At 40.2% G+C, this 18,595-nt stretch overlaps 1 protein-coding gene across 2 annotated transcripts in view; it reads right to left on the reverse strand.

The window, feature by feature from the left end:
• The window catches only part of TRMT9B (tRNA methyltransferase 9B (putative)), a 69,619-nt gene that overhangs the window by 20,652 nt on the left and 30,372 nt on the right, over positions 1-18,595 (reverse strand). For both annotated transcript variants that reach the window (XM_043560449.1, XM_043560441.1), the window contains exon 2: positions 5,088-5,287. The gene's annotated coding sequence lies outside the window, so the exon portion shown is untranslated. The remainder of the gene's footprint in view (positions 1-5,087; positions 5,288-18,595) is intronic.

Here is an 18,595-nt window from a genome sequence, read left to right on the forward strand (position 1 = left end):
CCATTCATTTAGTGCCTTCTTGGGGACACCTAGAAACTGGAGATCACTAGGTTCAAAGATGAGTGGGGATTTTATTTCAAGGCAGTATCCCCATGAAATTAGATTATGTAATAGTATGTACAAAAAACTGCGGAGCGCGTTTTTAGCTCAGAAGAAATTTGAGGATTTCTTTTCTCTTTTTTCTTGGAATAAAATTATAAACTTTATTGAAGAACGTAAAAAAGACCTAAAGAAACACAGATAAACCCAGTGCTTGCGATGTGAACCCAAGCACTATGACCTCAACAACCCACACAATAATTCTGGTTCACAAACACCTTGCTGGCAACCCTTATGGAGACGGTATAGGGAAATTAACTGAGGATTTCTTAATAATTTAAGATGATGTCTGATGTCAGATTATCCAGTAACCAGTGAAAAAAAGTATATTTGCTCTTAGAAAAGATGTGATATTACGGCAGCAGGTCAGTGACCCCATTGGTCCACTCAAGAAAAGAAACTCATTTTACCAACATTAGATTCGTGTGTTTACTAGATACTGAATAGCTTTCTCTAAACATTCGATGTGAAATTAAGGATGAATTATGTTAGCTACAGCCTCCAAGTCACAACTAATTGATATATGAGGATTAGAGATCTCAATAAATGGATGGGAACAGAAATTATGTAAAGAATCCAGGAAGGATGCTGCCTTATCCTCAGCTTATAACAGTGTGTGGGTCCTATTCTTACTTACCATCATTCTCTAATTACCTCGTCCTGTTGTGACTGTCAGTCATTAGCATACTTCTCAGCTACTTCAGTACTTTGTTAGAAATGTTTGGACAAACTGAAATTCCCTGATTTATTACTCCTATGTCGATCAGCTGGAATGTTTAGCCAGTTGTTTATGTGGCTGTCTGTGAGTACACTTATTGGAAAAACCTGCTGAGCTTATTGGAGAATAAAATCTTTCTGAATGATTTCACAATATTTATAAGCCTTGGAACCAAGGAAACAGCAATTTGGAGCCTGATACTTGGACAGTTAATCTCCTGAACAACGCATACGTAACAGAAGAAACAGGGCTCTCCCCAAAAACAAAGAAAGGAGCCAGAAATATGTGCCAATACAGTTTTCCTTTTTAAAGGAGAAACACGGAATGACAAGGAAAAGGAGAAAGACACTAGGGGAAGAGAAAAAGAGAAGAAAAAGGAAGACAAATATATATCAAATGATGACCGTGTGCTTCCTATAGGTTAATACAAAAGAATCAAGACATGGAAAGGAGGAAAAGTAGACAAAGATCTAAGAGTTCCAATTTTATAGGGATAAAAATAAGAAAGAAGAGGGGTGCCTGGGTGACTCAGTCGGTTAAGCGTCTGACTTCGGCTCAGGTCACGATCACTCAGTTGGTGAGTTCGAGCCCCGCGTCGGGCTTTGTGCTGACAGCTCAGAGCCTGGAGCCTGCTTCGGATTCTGTGTCTCCTTCTCTCTGCCCCTTTCCTGCTCATGCTCTGTCTCTCTCTGTCTCTCAGAAAATGAATAAACGTTAAAAAAAATTAAAAACAAAAATAGGAAAGAAGAGATAGAATATGGAATTTTATGTTTTTATTAATTTTATATCTATTTCAATTAGGGCTCAGAACCAAGTTAATACATTCTAATATTTATTGTTCATAGAATGTATTACCATTAATCATAGAAGTTAGACTCTGACAACTTGTTACTGAGATTTGCTTAGACCCTTGTTTTAAAAAATTAACGTTCAAAATAATGCCAAAGAAGCTTAAAAACCCTTGCTCTAGAATCTGGAATTGTATTACGTTGGCGTTTAATATATTATGTTCATTTCCAGTGTAACTGGAAATTGTTAAAAAGGAAATCGTGAGCCCTGCTTGTATGTAAAGTAACACTTCCCCAAATGAGTGCACTAGAAGTGGGGATCGCCACCCTAGAACTCAGTTAAAGTGCATTTACAAGAAGCATCAATTGAAAGATCACCCAAAGCTGGGCACGGCACTATGTTTCTTAAGGCCCTGTTTCTAATACCACTAGGGCATAAAAATCAAATCGCTTCAGGCCACTTGATGTGTTTGAAGAATGGACTGCTACCAAAGGAAAAAAAAGGAGAGTGGGAGGGAGAAAGGACACTAATGTGTGGACCCTAAAGCATGAAGGGATTGCTGGAGGTAATTTTCTAGTTAATACTTGTTTATTTGTCTGTCTGTTTTTTAATAGTAAAACTTTAGTTTGGAAGAGCTGAGGGTCTGCCAGAGGTAGTTGTGGAAAAATAATATTGGGAATCTGAGATTCTGCAAAAGAGCTGATTTCTCCCCAAGCCTGAAGCCATGAACTTATGACCATTATTTGAAATCCCACAACTTTTAGAAGGTTAAATACTTTTTTTTTAATGTTTCATTTATTTGTGAGAGACAGAGTAGTAGCAGGGGAGGGGCAGAGAGAGAGGGAGACACAGAATCTGAAGCAGGCTCCAGGCTCTGAGCTGTCAGCACAGAGCCCCACACAGGGCTCGAACCCACGAACCGCGAGATCGTGACCTGAGCCGAAGTCAGATGCTCAACTGACTGAGCCACCCAGGCGCCCCTAGAGGTTAAATACTTTTAAAAACTTCTGCTTATCCTTTCTTCCTTTGAGAAACTGCCCCTCTCTCAGATTCCAAGTGATGCTGGGGTCCACTGGTCACATACACCAGGGGTGGACATGTGATGCGATCTAGGACAGTCATTCTCTCTCCCCTGGGACATTGATAAGAGGTAGTCGGAGCCCAATCACTTAGGGCACAAGCCTAAAGGAAAGATCCTCGGGGTTTCTTCCAAGGGCTGCCTTTCCTGAGGTTTGGTTTGCAGCTCTTTCTTCTATCAGCTATTCAATACACTCCCAACAAATCCGTCCTTCGTGCCTGAGGGAGAGTTTGTTTTGACGTTTGCTGCCAACGGACTTCGTTACGGACTTGAACGTGTCTTTGCGACCACAACATGCACCTCGGGGTGCCACAGTGGAGGAGATGCACCGTGGTCACCGGTGTTCCGACAGGACTTGCCACAAACAGATGCAGAGACCCTTGTCGGAGCCCTGGGGCACTGGGGACACTGGGATAGCAGCGTCCTGTGGGAACCATGCTAGCCTAAGAGAAGATCACGGGTACAGTAGTCCCGCCATCTCTGCCGTCTCCTGCCTTTCTGTTTTGTTCTGCCACAACCTAGTATATGAGTTGCTGTTACAACCTTCCGGTCTCTCTGTCCCCCTTGCCTCCCCCCCCCCTCATCTCAGGTGTCCATAACACTGGGAGTTGCACCCCTCCTCCTCATTAACTTGCTGGCGACACTTTGTGCTCTTGTAGTAAGAGGTGACTTCAGGGACCACCCAGCATATGTGTTACTCCTGGCTTCATGGCTGCAGCTTGTCGTTTTCCCTCCATGAACCCAAGAAAAGCAGTTTAGAATCTCTGTTTCCTGCCAATGCTGGATAATTTTCTAATAATGGCCATTTAATAATATCCCCTCCCTGTTGAAAACTTTTCAGGGCCTCTGCTCTCTGTAGGAAAAATCTTGCACTCCTTAGTCTGGCATTCAAAGCCCTCCATGACCAGGTCCCAGTCTGTGTTCCCAGATCTTATATCTTGGTGCTACCATATCTCAAATTCTCGGATTCTACCCAAAGACCTCTACTCGCCCTTCCCTGAGTGGGTCTTAAAAGAGCTCCTCGTTCAGGTCTTTGCTAAAGCCAACAGACTGTTCTCTGTCATCTGAAATGCTCTATCACCTTCCCCTTCCAAAATCTTACCTGGCCTTCAATGTCTAGCAAGCTTTTTCCGCCTCCATAAAGACTTCATGGAGAGCCATAGGTATAAACCAGCTCCCCCACTCTTTCTGTGTTCTGCATATTTATTATCTCTGTCACTCTTAGGACATTTCTCCTGATACCATCTTGAACTCTCAGCTTTGTACATGTGCCCAACTAGATTAGAAGCTCTTGGAAGGCAGGAACTAGAACATGACCTCTTGTGTATATCACAGAGTGCTTGGGATAATGCTCAGCACAGAGCAGACACTCAATATTAACCGTAGAATCAATGTATCATTAAGCTCTTTCCTTCGCTCCTTCTGCAAGACAACAATACTTTACTCCAGACAAACAGGTGCTCGAGTCTTTGATCGAAAATCATAAATGCCCTGCAGGGGGCAACAGGCACTGGGAGGAAACAGGGCTAAGACCGAGCTTTCCCAGTTGTGTTTTGTATTTCAGGATTTCCTGTCCTGGTAGACCCTTGTTTTACAGACCTACCGTAGGCATGCAGAAGTCACATTTTTGTAACTAAAAGCAAGCGTAAGCATTTAAATTGTTCTCCTATTTCTAAATCCCACAGAAGACACAATATTAAAAAAGAGAACACAATGCTGCTTTAAATTTCAAAGACCTACTCAAACTGCAATTCTCTTTTTTTTTTTTTTTTAATATTTATTTATTTTTGAGACAGAGACAGAGCATGAACGGGGGAGGGTCAGAGAGAGGGAGACACAGAATCTGAAACAGGCTCCAGGCTCTGAGCTGTCAGCACAGAGCCGATGCGGGGCTCGAACTCACGGACTGCGAGATCATGACCTGAGCCGAAGTCGGCCGCTTAACCGACTGAGCCACCCAGGCGCCCCTCAAACTGCAATTCTAACACAACAACACAAGTTGGTCAGGACAGTTCAAAGACTTGATTATAAAAAAATACATGAGTGTTTGTGGTTTGTTTTTTTTAACCTTTTAATCCACAATCCTTAAAACTTAACATCTACATATTACCTCCAAGTACAGCTTGCAAACTTTTCTATGATAAAAATGATCATTTAATAATGCTCTTTATGAGAAAAGCATTTTCCTCTCTAAAAAAAAATACTAAATATATTCTTGCAATTTTAACTTACCCTGTACAACTATTTTCAAACTGGTTTTTATTGCCTAGTGCAAAAATAAACTCCAGCTTCCTTTATATCACATCATCATAAATTTAAAAGTAGAGACACGGGGCCTAATTAGGTTTGCATAGTGCCCTACACCCTCATGTTATTTGAATTGCAATAACAAAAGCTACTAACCTGAGTCATCTTGTGATGACAGGAAACTTACTTCTTGTCTTTGTGAATCATGGTAGTTTCTACCCTCAGAGAGTGACAATTTTTGCTCATGACTTTCTCGGTGTGTGATGTAAAGGAAAAGTAGTAGGAGGGAAATCAAACAGCGAGGTCCTTCACGCGATGAAGCAATTCTGCATGAGTCGTTCAAGTGAACACAAGCCCTATTAGGAAAAACACAAATACTGAATGTCGTTTTACGTAACAAAAATATTGAACCAGCTACAGCCCAGGGTGACCTCTTGACCTCCACATAAACTACCCAGGGAAGATGGGATTAGAAAGAACTGTTCATACATGGAGTACGCCAGAACTGTAAGAGCAGTTTCTGAATTAATTCCTAAGCTCTCTATAAAATATACAGTACTGTCTCCCCAAATTACATTGAATGATTTCATCTGGTTCCTAGAAAAATTACCAGCCTGGAGAGTCAACTCTGAATCCCATGGCTTAATGAAATGGATACTATTTCAGACAGTATTACTAAACTGCATTAAATCATTCCAGTACTGTTTGCTCAGTATTTGTTCAGAATACCAGCTACTTCCACATCACTTTAAGAATTACTCCTATTCTTCGTTGTTCCCATTTATTTTTCTTTTTTCATAGTATATAGTACAGTAGGTCTGTCATGAAACCCATCAGAAGACTTAGTTACTTAAAAAAAAAAAAAAAGGACCTTGTATGCCAAAAAGCATTTTGCAATGTATAAGTCTTGGGGTTTATATAAAATAAGGTCTGGAGAGATGCCTGGTGTGGCAGAAAAGCCAATTCTGTAATACCTCGGGCCGGATTCCTTATCTGTAAATGAAGCAAATGGACCTTAATGTAGCTCACAGTTCTCCACCATTTTCCCTAGTCTTCGTATTCTTTGTGTGAATACCTCACTACCACATGCTGCACCTCTTATATACAGTGATTCTCAGGATGGTGGGGGGTGGGGCATGCATGTGGCTTCCCCCAACCTCCCCCTGCTCTCCACTCCACCCCAATCTTGGTCCGGATCTAATTATCACTGATCGGGATGTGCTCTGGAAAGCTTCTGGGTCTTCAGAATATGCCTATACATTTAAGCCACAGTCATCTCTCAGTCATATCAGGTATATGCTCTGTGCCACCGAGAACCACAAAGCCTGACTTTTAGGAAGAACATTTAAGAAGGGTCTTGAAAGAGCTATCAATCAAAGGATCTCATCTTTCCTCATGCGGTTTTAAAGCCTACCTTTATCCTAAAGGAGATGACGTTTGTTTACCGAGCCCTCATGCGGGTCCCCAAAATAAATGCTCTCTGCTAGGATTCACCCTTCCATGTCCTGACCTAAGCACTCCATTGTCATCAGCCAACTTGGCTGGCTATGCCTTTCCTTCAGGCATTAGTGCCTAAATGAACTAACCCTCTCAGATACACCACTGAAGATGGGTCAGTAAAAGTAGCTAACGAAAGGAATTGTAGACAGTGCAGAAGGCATCTGTTAACTACTTGGGTGGGAGCAGGGGTGGGGAAGATTTCTCTATGCCCAAATCATCCTTCCAACACCTATACATATAACTGACTTTCCTCACGTTTACTAAATTATGATCCAAATCTGCTTCTGTTGAAAATGTGTGAATTATTTTATCTTCTCCAAGAAGTTGCTGGGCAAAGACAGAAGAGGTTAGTATATTCCGTTTAAAATGTTGAATTCAGATGAGTCCTTTAACTATATTAGCCATCTATCTCTAGAGTAGTTAGTATTAAAAAATGTATTATCTTCTCCTTTTTTCCTGAATAAATAGGAAACTATCTTCTAGGGCAAAGGTTTGTAACTCAAACCTTCTGAAATTTTGCAGTTAGCCATGTGTGCTCTTCCCTGGGGAAATGGCTCAGCACCTCAAAATTATGGCTTAAGGGCCAAGTCAGTTTTGAGATACATAAAAATTCATTCTTTTACACATTCACTCAGCAAATATTAGTTAAGTTTCTTGTACATATAAGGCACTAGGGATAGAGATAAAACAATCTGTCCATTCAGGAACCCAAAATTTAATATGAGAAACAATACAAAGAAATAGAAAACTAAAATATGGTAGAAACTTGACTTTGGGAATGGATATATCCTGAGAGCTTCTGAATCCCCAAACGTATGTTGTACCTTATTTAATCCTAATAGTCTTATGATATATATAATTAACCCCACTACAAATTACTAAACATCATAGCCCTTTAGGTAACTTAAAATTCTTCAAAACCACAAATGCCTTGGTCCCATATCTGGTGTAATGAATATTATGATCCAGGTACTATAGGAGCACATAGGACAGGTAACTCGTCCAGCCTGGAGCAGGGGCAGACAGTGAGGGTTCCCTTGAAAGGCTGGCATCAGAGCAGGAGTTCAGAAGAGAGAGGGTAAGTCAGATAAAGGGGGACTGGGTGATTCTAGGCATAGAAAACAGCATATGCAAAAAAGAAACAAGACCTATTACACTCTCTTTGATGAACTTCAAGTAAATTAATAATAGCAAGACACGCACACACACACGCATTCATAATTTATCATCCAGGCTGTTTTAAGCATATAACCTACGTTAACTTTTAGAATCTACCCAATAAGGAAGATGGCGGCGTAGGAGGACGCTGGGCTCACCACGTCCTGCTGGTCACTTAGATTCCACCTACACCTGCCTAAATAACCCAGAAAACCGCCAGAAGACTAGCAGAACGGAGTCTCTGGAGCCAGGTGCAGACGAGAGGCCCACGGAAGAGGGTAGGAAGGGAGGCGAGGCGGTGCACGCTCCACGGACTGGCAGCAGGGAGCCGGGGCAGAGGGGCAGCCCGCCGGCCAAGCAGAGCCCCCAAGTCTGGCTGGCAAAAGCTGAGGGGCCGGACGGAGTGTGTTCTGACAGCAAGCGGGACTTGACATCTGGAAGGTTATAAGCTAACAGCTCTGCTCAGAAAACGGGAGGGCTGGAGGACAACGGGAGGGAGAGTTGTTGAGCCCCGGATGACAGAGCTTGGCTTGGCGGGGAACAAAGGCACTCGCCAGCGCCATCTCCCTCGCCTATCCCCCAGCCCAAATCCAAAAGGGAACCAGTTCCTGCCAGGGAACTTGCTCGCACCGTGCAAACACCCAACGCTGTGCTTCTGTGGAGCCACCCCTCCGGCGGCGGGTTTGACTCCCTCCGGCCGCCACCGGGCCCCTCCTGAAGTGGATCACCTAAGGAGAAGCGAGCTAAGCCTGCCCCCCCCCACAACGTGCACCTTGCCTACCCACCCCAGCTAGTACGCCAGATCCCCAGCACCACAAGCCTGGCAGAGTGCAAGTAGCCCAGACGGGCCACACCACCCCACAGTGAATCCTGCCCCTAGGAGAGGAGAAGAGAACGTACACACCAGTCTGACTGTGGCCCCAGCGGTGGGCAGGGGGCAGACATCAGGTCTGACTGCGGCCCCGCCCACCAACGCAAGTTATTCAAGACAGCACAGGGGAAGTGCCCCGCAGTCCCGCACCACTCCAGGGACTATCCAAAATGACCAAACGGAAGAATTCCCCTCAAAAGAATCTCCAGAAAATAACAACAGCTAATGAACTGATCAAAAAGGATTTAAACAATATAACAAAAAGTGAATTTAGAATAATAGTCATAAAATTAATCGTTGGGCTTGAAAACAGTATAGAGGACAGCACAGAATCTATTGCTACAGAGATCAAGGAACTAAGGAATAGTCAGGAGGAGCTAAAAAATGCTATAAACGAGCTGCAAAATAAAATGGAAACGACCACAGCTCGGATTGAAGAGGCAGAGGAGAGAATAGGTGAACTAGAACATAAAATTATGGAAAAAGAGGAAGCTGAGAAAAAGAAAAAAATATCCAGGAGTATGAGGGGAAAATTAGACAACTAAGAGATGCACTACAGACAAATAATCTATGCATAATTGGTATTCCAGAGGAGGAAGAGAGAGGGAAAGATGCTGAAGGTGTACTTGAAGAAATCATAGCTGAGAACTTCCCGTATCTGGGGAAGGAAAAAGGCATTGAAATCCAAGAGGCACAGAGAACTCCCTTCAGACGTAACTTGAATCGATCTTCTGCACGACATATCATAGTGAAACTGGCAAAATACAAGGACAAAGAGAAAATTCTGAAAGCAGCGAGGGATAAACGTGCCCTAACATATAAAGGGAGACCTATAAGACTCGTGACTGATCTTTCTTCTGAAACTTGGCAGGCCAGAAAGGAATGGCAGGAGATCTTCCATGTGATGAACAGAAAAAATATGCAGCCGAGAATCCTTTATCCAGCAAGTCTGTCATTTAGAATAGAAGGAGAGATAAAGGTCTTCCCAAACAAACAAAAACGGAAGGAATTCATCACCACTAAACCAGCCCTACAAGAGATCCTAAGGGGGATCCTGTGAGACAAAGTACCAGAGACATCGCTACAAGCATAAAACATACAGACATCACAATGACTCTAAACCCGTATCTTTCAATAATAATATTGAATGTAAATGGACTAAATGCGCCAACCAAAAGACATAGGGTATCAGAATGGATAAAAGAAAACAAGACCCATCTATTTGCTGTCTACAAGAGACTCATTTTAGACCTGAGGACACCTTCAGGTTGAGAGTGAGGGGATGGAGAACTATTTATCATGCTACTGGAAGTCAAAAGAAAGCTGGAGTAGCCATACTTATATCAGACAAACTAGACTTTAAATTAAAGGCTGTAACAAGAGATGAAGAAGGGCATTATATACTAATTACAGGTCTATCCATCAGGAAGAGCTAACAATTATAAATGTCTATGCGCCGAATACGGGAGCCCCCAAATATATAAAACAATTACCAATAAACATAAGCAACCTTATTGATAAGAATGTGGTAATTGCAGGGGACTTTAACACTCCACTTACAATAATGGATAGATCATCTAGACATACGGTCAATAAAGAAACAAGGGCCCTGAATGAGACATTGGATCAGATGGACTTGACAGATATATTTAGAACTCTGCATCCCAAAGCAACAGAATATACTTTCTTCTCGAGTGCACATGGGACATTCTCCAAGATAGATCACATACTGGGTCACAAAACAGCCTTTCATAAGTATAAAAGAATTGAAATCATACCATGCATACTTTCAGACCACAATGCTATGAAGCTTGAAATCAACCACAGGAAAAAGTCTGGAAAACCTCCAAAAGCATGGAGGTTAAAGAGCACCCTACTAAAGAATGAGTGGGTCAACCAGGCAATTAGAGAAGAAATTAAAAAATATATGGAAACAAACGAAAATGAAAATACAACAATCCAAATGCTTTGGGATGCAGCAAAGGCAGTCCTGAGAGGAAAATACATTGCAATCCAGGCCTATCTCAAGAAACAAGAAAAATCCCAAATACAAAATCTAACAGCACACCTAAAGGAAATAGAAGCAGAACAGCAAAGACAGCCTAAACCCAGCAGAAGAAGAGAAATAATAAAGATCAGAGCAGAAATAAACAATATAGAATCTAAAAAAACTGTAGAGCAGATCAACGAAATCAAGAGTTGGTTTTTTGAAAAAATAAACAAAATTGATAAACCTCTAGCCAGGCTTCTCAAAAAGAAAAGGGAGATGACCCAAATAAAATCCATGAATGAAAATGGAATTATGACAACCAATCCCTCAGAGATACAAACAATTATCAGGGAATACTATGAAAAATTATATGCCAACAAACTGGACAACCTGGAAGAAATGGACAAATTCCTAAACACACACACACTTCCAAAACTCAATCAGGAGGAAATAGAAAGTTTGAACAGACCCATAAGCAGCGAAGAAATTGAATTGGTTATCAAAAATCTCCCAACAAATAAGAGTCCAGGACCAGATGGCTTCCCAGGGGAGTTCTACCAGACATTTAAAGCAGAGATAATACCTATCCTTCTCAAGCTATTCCAAGAAATAGAAAGGGAAGGAAAACTTCCAGACTCATTCTATGAAGCCAGTATTTGATTCCTAAACCAGACAGAGACCCAGTGAAAAAAGAACTACAGGCCAATATCCCTGATGAATATGGATGCAAAAATTCTCAACAAGATACTAGCAAATCGAATTCAACAGCATATAAAAAGAATTATTCACCATGATCAAGTGGGATTCATTCCTGGGATGCAGGGCTGGTTCAACATTCACAAATCAATCAACGTGATACATCACATTAATAAAAGAAAAGATAAGAACCATATGATCCTGTCAATCAATGCAGAAAAGGCATTTGACAAAATTCAGCACCCTTTCTTAATATAAAAACCCTTCAGAAAGTCGGGATAGAAGGAACATACTTAAACATCATAAAAGCCATTTATGAAAAGCCCACAGCTAACATCATCCTCAATGGGGAAAAACTGAGAGCTTTCCCCCCGAGGTCATGAACACGACAAGGATGTCCACTCTCACCGCTGTTGTTTAACATAATGTTGGAAGTGCTAGCATCGGCAATCAGACAACAAAAGGAAATCAAAGGCATCAAAATTGGCAAAGATGAAGTTAAGCTTTCACTTTTTGCAGATGACATGATACTATACATGGAAAATCCGATAGACTTCACCAAAAGTCTGCTAGAACTGATACATGAATTCAGCAAAGTTGCAGGATACAAAATCAATGTACAGAAATCAGTGGGCATTCTTATATGCTATAATGAAGCAACAGAAAGACAAATAAAGGAACTGATCCCATTCACAATTGCACCAAGAAGCATAAAATACCTAGGGATAAATCTAACCAAAGATGTAACAGATCTGTATGCTGAAAACTATAGAAAGTTTATGAAGGAAATTGAAGAAGATATATAAAGAAATGGAAAAACATTCTGTTCTCATGGATTGGAAGAATGAATATTGTCAAAATGTCAATACTACCCAAAGCTATCTACACATTCAATGCAATCCCAATCAAAATTGCACCAGCATTCTTCTCGAAACTAGAACAAGCAATCCTAAAATTCATATGGAACCACAAAAGGCCCCGAATAGCCGAAGTAATTTTGAAGAAGACCAAAGCAGCAGGCATCACAGTCCCAGACTTTAGCCTCTACTACAAAGCTGTAATCATCAAGACACCATGGTATTTGTACAAAAACAGACATATAGACCAATGGAATAGAATAGAAACCCCAGAACTAGACCCACAAATGTATGGCCAACTAATCTTTGACAAAGCAGGAAAGAATATCCAATGGAAAAAAGACAGCCTCTTTAACAAATGGTGCTGGGAGAACTGGACAGCAACATGTAGAAGATTGAAACTAGACCACTTTCTCACACCATTCACAAAAATAAACTCAAAATGGATAAAGGACCTGAATGTGAGACAGGAAACCATCAAAACCATAGAGGAGAAAGCAGGAAAAGACCACTCTGACCTCAGCCGCAGCAATCTCTTACTTGACACATCCCCAAAGGCAAGGGAATTAAAAGCAAAAATGAATTACTGGGACCTTATGAAGATAAAAAGCTTCTGCACAGCAAAGGAAACAACCAACAAAACTAAAAGGCAACCAACGGAATGGGAAAAGATATTTGCAAATGACATATTGGACAAAGGGCTAGTATCCAAAATCTATAAAGAGCTCACCAAACTCCACACCCGAAAAACAAATAATCCAGTGAAGAAATGGGCAGAAAACATGAATAGACACTTCTCTAAGGAAGACATCCGGATGGCCAACAGGCACATGAAAAGATGCTCAACGATGCTCCTCATCAGGGAAATACAAACCAAAACCACACTCAGATATCACCTCATGCCAGTCAGAGTGGCCAAAATGAACAAATCAGAAGACTATAGATGCTGGAGAGGATGTGGAGAAACGGGAAGCCTCTTGCACTGTTGGTGGGAATGCAAATTGGTGCAGCCACTCTGGAAAACAGTGTGGAGGTTCCTCAAAAAATGAAAAGTAGGCCTACCCTATGACCCAGCAATAGCACTGCTAGGAATTTACCCAAGGGATACAAGAGTACTGATGCATAGGGGCACTTGTACCCCAATGTTTATAGCAGCACTCTCAACAATAGCCAAATTATGGAAAAAGCCTAGATGTCCGTCAACTGATGAATGGCTAAAGAAATTGTGGTTTATATACACAATGGAATACTACGTGGCAATGAGAAAGAATGAAATATGGCCCTTTGTAGCAACGTGGATGGAACTGGAGAGTGTGATGCTAAGTGAAATAAGCCATACAGAGAAAGACAGATACCATATGTTTTCACTCTTATGTGGATCCTGAGAAACTTAACAGAAACCCATGGGGGAGGGGAAGGGAAAAAAAAAAGAGGTTAGAGTGGGAGACAGCCAAAGCATAAGAGACTCTTAAAAACTGAGAACAAACTGAGGGTTGATGGGGTGGGAGGGGGGGGAGGGTGGGTGATGGGTATTGAGGAGGGCACCTTTTGGGATGATCCCTGGGTGTTGTATGGAAAACAATTTGACAATAAATTTCATATATTGAAAAAAAATAAAAATTAAAAAATTGTAAAGGGGCACCTGGGTGCCTTAGTCAGTTAAAAAAAAAAAGAATCTACCCAATAACTATATGAAACAGGAACTAGTATGTCCCCCATTTTACAGTAAGAAAACCAAGGCACAGAGAATATTAGTGACTTTCCAAAGTTACTGTGCCAGTAAGTGGCAGAGCCAGGATCTCAACCTAGAAAGTTAGATTCCAGAGTTGACACTCTTAACTCTCCATCTTGGGGAAAGGAGAAAGGACAGGAGGGGCTGGAAGAGTAGGTAGCAGTCAGATCTCATAGGTCTTAGTTTAGCATTCTAGGGAGTCTGGATTTTGTCCTGAACATAATGAGGAACCATTTAAGTATTTCAACAAGAGAAACGACAAAATTTGATTGGAATTTGAAAGTCTCCTTCGGAAATCTAAAGTAATGATCAGAAAGGTACTCAGTGGACTTGAGAAAAGAGTGGAAGACATTGGTGAGACCCTTCACACAGAGATTAAGAATAACACAGCAGAGAACGGGTTCAATAAACAAAACAAGAAACAGGCTTGATGGAATGAATGGCAGGCTGGAAGAAGAAGAGGAACAAATTAATGATCTGGAAGACAGGGTAATGGAAAGTAATCAAGCTGAACAAAAGAGAGAAAAAAGAATTACGCAAAACGAGAATAGACTTAGGGAATTCAGTGACTCCATCAAATGTAATAACATTCCTATTATAGGGATCCCAGAAGAAAAAGAGAAAGAGGGAGACAATGTATTTGAAAACATCATAGGTGAAAACTTCCCTCATCTGGGGAAGGAAACAGACATACAGATCCAAAGGCACAGAGAACCCCCCCCCCACAAAAAATCAAGAAAAGCAGATACACATTAAGACACATTGTAATTAAAAAGGTAAAATGTAGTGATAAAGAAAAAAAAAATAAAAGCAACAATACAAAAGAAGACATTTACAAGGGAAAACTAGCAGTTTTTTCAGCAGAAACCTGGCAGGCCAGAAGGAAGTGGCATGATATAGTCAAAGTGCGGAATAGTAAAAACCTGCAGCCAAGTACCTATCCAAAAAGGCTATCACTCAGAATAGAAGGAGAGATAAAGAGTTTCCCAGACAAACAAGACCTAAAGGAGTTCATGACTACTAAAGCAACCTTATCAGAAATATTAAAGGGGACTCTCAGTGGAAAGGGAAGACCAAAACTGACATATAAAAGGAGGAAGGCAAAAGCAATGAAAATGTATATTTCTGTAAAAAATCAGTCAAGGAACCAGCAAAATAAAAGATGTAAAATATGAAACCATATACCTAAAACCTGGAGAGGAAAGGAGAAAAGAATGGATTCAAACTTAAACAACCATCAACTTGATGCAGACTGCTACATGCCAAAGAGGTTATATAGAAATTTAATGGTAACCACAAATCAAAAATCAGCAACAGCTATGCAAAGAATAAAGACAAATCTATCACTAAAGAAAACCAGCAAACCATGAAAAAAGGGGAAGAAAGGATCAGAGAAAAACTTCAGAAATAACGACAAAACAAGTAATAAAATAATAACCTTGAATGGAAATGGACTAAATGCTCCAATCCAAAGACCCAGGGTGAAAGAATGGATAAAAAATGAGACCTATCTATATGCCTCCTACAGACAACTCATTTTAGACCTAAAGACACCTGCAGATTGAAAGTGAGGGGGTGGAGAAACATTTATCATACAAATGGATGTCCAAAGAAAACCAGAGTAGCAATACCTATATCAGACAAAATCGATTTTAAAACAAAGACTGAAATGAGACAAAGGACACTATATAATAATAAAGGGGACAATCCAACAAGAAGATATAACAATTGTAAATATTCATCCAACATGGGACCATCCAGATACATAAAGCAGCTAATAACACACAAGGAAGTAATCAATGGTAATGCAATAATAGTAGGGGACTTTAACACCCCCATTTATATTAATGGATCATCAAAACAGAAAATCAATAAAGAAACAGTGACTTTGAATGATAGATTGGACCAGGTGAATGTAATAGATATATTCAGAACATTCCATTCTAAAACAGCAGAATACACATTTCAAGGGCACACGAAACATTCTCCAGAATAGTTTACATGGCAGGCCACAAAACAGTCTCAACAAATCCAAGAAGACTGAAGTCAAACCATGCATATTTTACAGCCACAACACTATGAAACTAGAAATCAACCACAAGAGAAAGTCTGGAAAGTACCCAAATACATGAAGGCTAAATAATATGCTACTAAACAATGAATTTGAATATACTGATTACCAACAAGGAGATTGAATCAATAATCAAAAAACTTCAAATGAACAAAAGTCCAGGACCAAACAGTTTCACAGGCCAACTCTACCAAACATTTAAAGAAGAGTTAATACCTATTCTTCCTAAACTATTCCAAAAAGAGAAGAGAAAGGAAAACTTCCAAATTCATTCTATGAGGCCAGCATTACCCTAATACCAAAGCCAGATAAAGACACCAGGAAAAAAGAGATTTACAGGCCAATATCTTTGATGAACATAGACAACAAAAGTCCTCAGCAAAATACTGGCACACCATATCCAACAATACATTTTAAAAAGGCATTCACGACCAAGTGGGATTTATTCCTGGTATAAATCAATATTTGCAAATCAATCAACATGAGACATCATATCAATAAGAGAAAAGACAAAAAGCCATATGATCATTTCAATAGATGCGGAAAAAAAATTTGAAAAAGTACAACATCCATTCATGATAAAAGTGCTCAATAAAGTAGTTTTAGAGGGAACATATCTCAATATAAACAACCTAACCTTACACTTAAAGCATCTGGGAAAAGAACAACAAACAACCCAAAACCAGCAGAAGGAAGGAAACAATAAAGATTAAGGCAGAAATAAATAATATAGAAAATAAAAACAAAACAAAACAAACACAGAGTAGAACAGATAAAGGAAACCAGGAGCTGGTTCGTTGAAGAGATAAACTAAATTCATAAACCTCTAGCCAGACTCATCAAAAAACAGAGAAAAGATTCAAAGAAGTAAAATTACAAATGAAATAGAAATAACAACCAACACCACAAAAATACAACTATAAGAGGACATAATAAAGGCCGCATATGAAAAACCCACAGCAAACATCATCCTCGAGGGGAAAAACTGATAACTTTCCCCCTAAGGTCAGGAACAAGACAAGGATGTCCATTCTCACCACTGTTATCCAACATAGTACAGGAGAGAGTCCTAGCCACAGCAATCAGACAAGAAAAAGAAATAAAAGGCATCCAAATTGGTAAAGAAGTCAAACCTCCAGTATTTGCAGATGACATGATACTCTATATAGAAAACCCTAAAGACTACACCGAATAATTTACCAAAGTTGATAAGTGAATTCAGTAAAGTCTCACGATACAAAATCAATGTGCAGAAATCTGTCGAATTTCTCTACATTAATAATGAAGCAGCAGAAAGAGAAATTAAGAAAACAGTCCCACTTACAATTGCACCAAAAGCAATAAAATACCTAGGAACAAACAGGTGAAAGACCTGTACTCTGAAAACTATAAAACACTGATGAAAGAAATTGAAGACGACACAAAGAGATGGAAAGACATTCCATGCTCGTGGATTGGAAGAACAAATATTGTTAAAATATCTTTCTACAGATTTAATGCATTCTCTATCAAAATACCAATAAGCATTTTGCACAGAGCTAAAACAATCTTAAAATTTGTGTCGAACCACAAAAGACCCTGAACGGCCAAAGTAATTTTGAAAAAGAAAAGCACAGCTGGAGGTATCTCAACTCCAGACTTCAAGCTCTATTACAGAGCTGTAGCAATCAAAACTGTATAGCACTGGCACAAAATAAATAGTGAAGAGAATATCCAGAAATAAACCCACAATTCTATGGCCAATTAGTCTTCAACAAAGGTGGAAAGAACAACCAATGGAAAAAGACAGTCTCTTCAACAAATGGTGGTGGGAAAACTGGACAGCTACATGCAACATAATATAACTGGAGCACTTTCTTACACCATACACAAAATTAAACTTAAAATGATTAAGGACTGAAATGTGAGACCTGAGACCATAAAACTCTGGGAACAGAGCACGGGCAGTAATTTCTCTGACATCAGCCATAGCAAGATTTTTCTAGATCTATCCCCTGAGGCAAGGGAAACAAAAGTAAAAATAAACTATTGGGACTTCGTCAAAATCAAACAGCTTCTGCTCAGCAAAGGAAATGATCAACAAAACTAAAAGGCAGCCTACTGATGGGAGAAGATAATTGCAAATGACATATCGGATAAAGGGTTAGTATCCAAAATATAAAAAGGACTTATGCATTCCCACACCCTAACCCTACGGACTCTAGCCCTAACCCCACCTCCAAAAACAAATAATCCAATTTAAAAATGGGCTGAAGACCTGAACAGACACTTCTCCAAAGAAGACATACACATCACCAACAGACACATGAAAAGATGCTGAACGCCCACTCATCATCAGGAAAATGCAAATCAAAACTATAATGAGCTATCACTTCATACCTGTCAGAATGGCTAAAATTAACAAAACAAGAAACAACAGGTGTTGAGGAAAATGTGGAGAAAAAGGAACTACTTTGCACTGTTGGTCGGAATGCAAACCGGTGCAGCCACTGGGGAAGGCAGTGCAGAGGTTTCTCAAAAAGTTGAAAATAGGGGTGCCTGGGTGGCTCAGTTGGGTAAGCGTCTGACTCTTGATTTGGGCTCAGGACATGATCTCAAGGTTTGTGGGATCAGCCCTGTATCAGGCTCTGCACGGACAGCGGGGAGCCTACTTGGGATTCGCTCTTTCCCTCTCTCTCTGTCCGTTTCCAGCTCACACATGCTCTCTCTCTCTCAAAATAAACATTTTTTAAAAGTTAAAAATAGAACTACCCTACAATCTAGTAATCACATTAGTGGTATTTACCCAA

The sequence above is a fragment of the Prionailurus bengalensis genome, chromosome B1 (assembly GCF_016509475.1).
Source record: "Prionailurus bengalensis isolate Pbe53 chromosome B1, Fcat_Pben_1.1_paternal_pri, whole genome shotgun sequence".
Taxonomy (NCBI): Eukaryota; Metazoa; Chordata; class Mammalia; order Carnivora; family Felidae; genus Prionailurus; species Prionailurus bengalensis.